The sequence below is a fragment of the Jatropha curcas genome, chromosome 2, assembly GCF_041381405.1.
Source record: "Jatropha curcas cultivar XTBG-Jc1 chromosome 2, XTBG_Jcur_1.0, whole genome shotgun sequence".
NCBI classification, from domain to species: Eukaryota; Viridiplantae; Streptophyta; class Magnoliopsida; order Malpighiales; family Euphorbiaceae; genus Jatropha; species Jatropha curcas.
This window is the reverse complement of record NC_143152.1, coordinates 6,888,786-6,895,958: the sequence shown is the minus strand read 5'-3', so window position 1 is coordinate 6,895,958 and position 7,173 is coordinate 6,888,786. Positions and strand designations below refer to the sequence as shown.

The 7,173-nt window shown below is 33.3% G+C and overlaps 1 non-coding gene across 1 annotated transcript; it reads right to left on the bottom strand.

The window, feature by feature from the left end:
- Window positions 1-743: 743 nt before the first annotated feature.
- Window positions 744-850, bottom strand: LOC119371335 (small nucleolar RNA R71). The gene has a single exon (XR_005178938.2). It is a non-coding gene; the product is annotated as a small nucleolar RNA R71 (small nucleolar RNA).
- Window positions 851-7,173: the final 6,323 nt, after the last annotated feature.

The window sequence follows — 7,173 nt, the reverse complement described above, 5'->3', positions numbered from 1 at the left end:
GCGATTTGTGCTTGCGAATTTGCCCTATTAAATTTTTAGCGTCGTTGCCGGGGATTGGCGTTACCAATATCAATAATAATTACCCTATTATTAATTTTAACATTTATTTTTCTGTTACTTTAATTTCTCTTTTACAAGAAATTTCAGGTGTTTTATGCAAAGAAGATCTCTTAGTTTTGGACCTTTGATTTTTTACCCAGAAATTGAAAGGACTTGCCGAAGAAACAAGGATACGAGAAGAGAACGAGAGCATGAACAAATAAGATGAAAACATAGCTCTCGAAGAAGTGGAATTAGAGGATTTACTATTGCAAGAAGAACAACAAGTTTTGTAACATCAGCTCAATCAAGATAATCAAAGGCCCCAACCTCCTATTCGCACCTTGTAAGATTACACAACTTCTTCTCTTAATGGGGCCACTTCAAGTATCACCAGATCTAGGGTGGAAACTAATAATTTTGAGATCCAGCCTATAATTATTCAAATGCTATCCACCTCAATTTAGTATGGAGGCTTGCCTAGTGAAGATCCCAATGCCCACATCATAAATTTTTTGGAGATTTGTGATACTTTCAAGCAAAACAGAGTTTCTGAAGATGCCATAAGATTGAGACTATTTCCCTTCACTCTAAGGGATAAAGCATGTTCTTGTTTGCAATCATGCCCTGCTGGAAGTTTCATTACTTGGGAGGAACCAACCTGAAAATTTTTTAGCAAAATTCTTTCCATCTTCAAGACTACAAAGCTTAGCAATGAGATAATAACCTTTGCCCACCATGATCAAGAGAGTTTGTATGAAGCTTGAGAGAGATTGAAAGACATATTGAGGAAGTGACCACACCATAACTTACCCAAGTGGTTGCAGGTACAAACTTTCTATTATACATTGTCTCATAACACGAAGATCACTTTAGATGCTGCTGCTGGAGGTTCTTTCGAAAGGAAGGGGATTGATGAGGCATATGATTTCATAGAAGAGATGACGAGCCCATTACCAAAATACCTTCGAAAGGAAGAAGCCTGTAGAAATTTATGAGATTTATGCCATCACCACATTGAATGCCAAAGTAGACAATATGGTAAAGAAATGAAATTTGTTGACCACTAACTCTGTTAATTCTATTGTACAAGCATGTGACAGGAGTAATGGACAAGATGGAGTCGGAGAATACATGTTGGATAATCTCAATCCTCAAAATTTGGAGTAAGTCAACTACGTGATGAATCAAGGAAGGAAGAATTATCCATATTCGAACTCTTATAATAGCAGGTTGTGAAATCATCCTAATCTTTCTTATGGGAATTTAAACAATGCCTTGAATGCACCACCAGGTTTTCATCCTCAAGAGAAAAAGCCTCATGATGATCTCCTTACTACTCTCTCTAAATCTCACATGGATTTCATGAATGGAACTCAGGAGAATCATAGGATACAACAAGAGAATCATAGGGTCCAATAAGCTGCGATAAGGAATTTGGAGATTCAAATGGAACAATTTGCAAACATGATGGCTTCTAGACCTCAACCTAGTAACACTAAGAAAAATCCTAAAGAACAGGTACAGGCTATCACTTTGAGGAATAGGAAGTAATTGGAGTATCCACCTAGAAAGGAGGTAGATAAGTAAGAAGAGGAAAAGAGGAAGATCCCCATTATTGATCTTGAAGAGAAAGAGGAAGTCAAGCCTTATGCTCCACCTATCCATTTTCCACAAAGGCTAAAGCAATCATAAGATGATAAAAGTTTCTAAAGCAATCAAGGAACGGTAATGTTGACGGAGGAGTGTAATGCAATCATTCAAAATAAATTGCCTCCAAACTTAAGATCTAGGAAGTTTTTCTATCCCTTGCAATATTGGAAATCTTGATTTTAAGAAAGCTTTGGCTAATTTAGGTATAAGTATTAATCTTATGTCTTATGAAGTTTTCAAGATGCTAGGAATGGGTGAGCTGAAACCTACGAGAATATCTTTACAATTAATGAATCGATCGATCAATCAAATATCCAAAAGGTATTGTAGAAGATGTGCTCATCAAAGTAGGTAAGTTTATTTTTTCTATTGATTTTGTTATTCTTCACATAGATGAAGATAGAGAAGGATCACTTATCCTTGGTCGACCTTTCCTTGCAATCGCAAGAGCACTGATTGATGTCTATGAAGGTAAGCTAACCTTAAGGGTAGGTCAAGAAGAGTTTGTTTTTTATGTTCTTAAATCTTGCAAGTATCCCATGGATTCTAATGATTTCTTTATAGTTGATGTTATTGATAATTGTATAAAACACCTTGTATGTTAAAGAAAAATTGGACATTAATAAAGGTGACATAACCATTAACATTCAAAGCATCAAAGATGAGTAAAAGGGTGAACTACCCAGGCAAGAACTGAAACAACTCCCTTCCCATTTAAAATATGCATTTTTAGGTGAGAATAATTCTTTTTCTATTATTATTTCTTCTCATTTATCACTTGATCAAGAGAAAAGGTTGTTGCAGGTTTTAGGAAAGCATAAGAAAGCTTTAGGGTGGATAATTTTATATTTGAAGGGAATCAATCCAAGTATGTGTATGCACAAAATTTTGATGAAAGATGACTACAAGCCTGCAATCGAGCACCAAAGGAGATTAAATCCTAACATGAAGGAAGTAGTCAAAGCAGAAACTATTAAGCTCTTGGATGTCGGCATCATCTATCCAATCTCGGATAATAGTTAGGTAAGCTCATTTAAGTTGTTCCAAAGAAGGGAGGTATGACAGTTATCACTAACAAGAACAATGAGTTGATTCCTACTAGAACTGTCACAGGTTGGCGAATGTGTATTGATTATTGAAAGTTGAACAAAGCAACAACAAAGATCACTTTCCTTTACCTTTTATTGCTTCTTGGATGGTTATTCAGGGTATTTTCAAATACCTGTAGCTCTCGAGGATAAAGAGAAAACTACTTTCACTTGTCCATATGGTATTTTTGCTTATAGGAGAATGCTTTTTGGGTTGTGCAATGCACCTACGACTTTTCAAAGGTATATGATGTCCATATTTTCTGACATGGTTGAAAAATTCATTAAAGTATTTATGGATGATTTCTCTGTTTTGGTTCTTCTTTTGATTCTTGTCTTTATACCTGTTGCGTCTCTTTTGAATTCCCGCAAGTATACGGATCGCAACGTAGTAATAAAAAGATCGATCCCATGAGGAACGAGTTAAGTCCACTTTTACTACTTTATTCTTAATTTTATGTTTACAGAAATTCAAATGTGAAATGATTTATCTATATTTCTAGTTATGTTAAAACTGATTAATTCTTAATTCTATAGATAAGTGTGTAGTAGCATACTTAGAAAAATTGATCGTGCACAGGATTTTCTTCTTCTATATCAAAGCATGTAACATACAATAAATAATTCTTTAATCACATACAGTAAAATATAATCCAACCTCTCGGTATAGAATTATTCTATCTATTATATGTATTTCTACTTATAATAAATATCTTATCTTGTTAAATATTAAACCTAGTGCTTATTCTTTGATTATTTCAATAAGACAGATTTAATTTTGACAAAACAAGTGAAACATGCATATGTAAATTCAACTAAGTGAACTTTATCTCTTTGATCTTTACTAAACTATTTCTTTCTGAGAATATAATTTAGTAAACTTGATTAAACAAAGATCAAAAGATAAGTTAAAGAACTTTTATTGAATGAAACCAATTGATATTGTTGCTTTGTATAGGAAAGTAATGAAGAACAACATACAATAAGTCTTAAAAAAACAAGAGAAAGAAGTAATCAAACTCAAGCCTCCGGAGGGCGCACACCTCGAGGAACTTCTTGATGTTCTTGGCACAAACAATAATAAGTGACTCTCGTCAACTTACTTCTAAATACTACAATCACACTTTCCTATTACTAGTGTTCTTCTCTCTTTACACTTAATATCTGAATCTCAATCTAATTCTGGATCTAGATGTTTTCTTCCTTCACTTGGATTGCTATTTATAGAAGAGGAGAATGATGTTGGTTATGATGGTGATTGGTTGGCCAAGAGGTGCTTCAAGTGACTTCTCTTAGGAAGAGTCCCAACCTATGCATGGGAAGACATGATTTTCTGATGAAAGGGCAACAATTTACATCTCCTGGAAACACGACTCGTGCTCGCGAGGTTCAAGGTCGCGCTCGTGAGGTTCAAGGTTGCGCTCGCGACTTGTGCTTTATAACTCTCTGCCTCTCTTGAGTGCTTCTCGCGCTCGCGATCTTTACCTGTAAACTCTCTGACTCTTTGGAGAGCTTCTCGCGCTCGCGCAGCTGAATGTCGTGCTCGCGACTGATGTTTTGATGCCTTCTGAATCTTCTGAATCCTAGGTGAATTCTTCCATACTTAGTCAACTTTTTGGTCCTCTTTTTCTATAAAAGCAAGCCTTTTCATTCCTTTGCTCAAATTGTATTCTTACAATCACTTTAAAACAAAAACAACACGAGCAAACGTAAAATGTATAAAAACAACATGCAATCATGCAAATTATATGAAAATAACATAACAAAATTTGCCCGCTTTGCGAGGCTATCGTAACCTCTCTCTAGTGATGTAGTGATGTGAGAATACCAACCTTGTTCTAAATTAGGAAAAATGCCATTTTATGGTTAGTGAAGACATTGTTTAGGTAATAAAATTTCCAAGAAGGGAATTGAGGTAGACAAAGCCAAAATCGATGTAATTGAAAAACTACCTCCTCCAAATTCAGTGAAGGAGGTAAGAAGTTTTCTTGGCTATGCAGGTTTCTATAGAAGATTTATCAAGGGCTTCTAAAAAATCACAAAATATATTTGTAATTTATTGGTTAAAGATGTTCCGTTTGATTTTAATGAAGAGTGTTTAGTTGCTTTTAACAGTTTGAAGAATGAATTGATTCAGCTCTTATTATTGCAACATTGGATTGGAGCTTACCTTTTGAACTCATGTGTGATGCTAGTGATCATACCATAGGAGCTGTCCTTGGGCAAATGAAAGAAAAGAAATTAAATGTCATTTATTATACAAGTCTTACATTGAATGATGCATAATTAAACTATGCCACAATCGAAAGGAGCTTCTAGCTATTGATTTTGCTTTTGATAAATTTAGTGCATATTTAATTGGAGCTAAAACTATAGTCTATATTGATCATTCGACAATTAAATATTTGTTAGACAAAAAAGATGCAAAGCCTAGATTAATTCGTTGGGTTTTTCTTTTATAGGAATTTGATTTGGAGATTCGAGACAAGAAGGGAACCGAGAACCTTGTAGCTGATCACTTGTCAAGGCTTGAGTTGGGGGAAGAAAGCCTGGAAGAGATGCAAATTAATGAAGACTTCCGCCATGAACATCTTGTTCTCATAGCAAGTTTACAAGCTCTATAGTATGTATATATAGTCAATTATCTTGCTTGCAAGATTACTCCTCCTAATTTTTTTTATCAACAAAAGAAAAAAATTCTTTCATGATCTTATATATTACTATTGGTAGGGGTGGCCACGGTTCCGGAACCGGCGGTTCTGGTTCCAAAAAAACTGGAACCGAAACCAAACCGAAAAGTTCCGGTTCCGGTTCCGGTACGGTGACCAAACCGACGGTTCCGATCAGTTTCTCGGCGAATCGCATAATTTTAAATTTTAAATTTTGAAGACCGGTTTTAAAAAAAAAATACTTGAACATAAAAAATTAAAAAATACACCTAAAAAATTAAAAAAATACTTCAATTAAATTTATTTTTTTAAAGACTTGAACATAATTATTTTTTTAAAAAAAATTTTTCAATTGAATTTATTTTTTGTTTAAAAAATTTTGAACATATTTTTTTTAAAAAAAGGGCTTGAACTTAATTTTTTTTTTTTAAAAAAAAAAATTAAGTTGCCTACATATCCTCTTGGGGTTTAGAGGAATCAAAGCCTACGTAGTTCTTACTTACCTTATACCAATTTCACCCCTTTTACCTTAATCGCTATTTGCGCCACCGGTTGATGTTCCCGTTGAGGACCCATCGTATAAATAATATAAATCTTCATTTTCTTTTGGATTTTCTTGTGCTCTTAGTTCGGCTTTGCTCTAATCATCCACGCATGATTGTGCTTGTAATGAATCGGGTGTCATACGAGATCGTGTTTCATTATTTTCCTCCTTGACTAAAAGCTTGTTTAACTGCAACAGTGGAGACCGGAGCTGCTAAAACTTGTTTTGCAATTAAAGAAAGAATTGGAAAAGTATTTGCGTAACGACTCCACCAATCTAAAATTGGAAAATCAGTATCTGCATAATCATCACCAAACTCAAAAGAAATGGTTAGATAATTATCAAATTCAGAAAAAGAACTGGATTCCCTTGTTCTTTTTTGTCTTTGTAGTAAAACTTGTTGAGCACCACTTACCCTTTGTGTTGGAAATTGTTGAATATTAGATTGAGAAGAATTAGAACTAGATGAACTAGAAAATTGAACAAATTCATTATATAATTGCATAATATTTTGTTTAACTTCATGCAATACTACATTTATATTAACATTATCTTCTACATCAAGATTTAATACTTCATAATAATAGTCAAATAATCACCTAAAACATCAATTTTACATCTAGGATCAAATACAATAGCAACAAGATAAAGGGGTGGTATATTTTTAAAATAAGATAACCATTTTTTTATTGAAAAAACAATATTTTAATATACAATCATTTTCAAATTCTTGGAGTGCACTAACAACATTAATATACATAGGTAAAAATAAATGAGATGTGCGATAATAAACCCCACTAAATTTATAGGTAGCATCATTAAAAATTTTTAAAATATCTAAAATTTTTGCACAAATATCCCAATTTTGTGGATATAAATTAATATCTTCAATATTATTAGTAACAAAAAAGCATAATAATCTTCATAAGAAAAAGACTTGTTTAGTAATTCATATGTTGAATTTTAACGAGTTGGGACATCCCTTGGAAAACGTTTTGGTCTTTTATTATTTTCTTTACAAAATTTAGCCCAACTTTTCATCATTTGGGGATGTCCCCACAAATATGAAATAGCTTTTTTAATTGGAGAAATAAAAGATTCAAGAATTTTTAAACCAACTTGTACACATAAATTTAAAACATGGCATGCACATCTTATATGAAAAAATTTTCCGCCAATA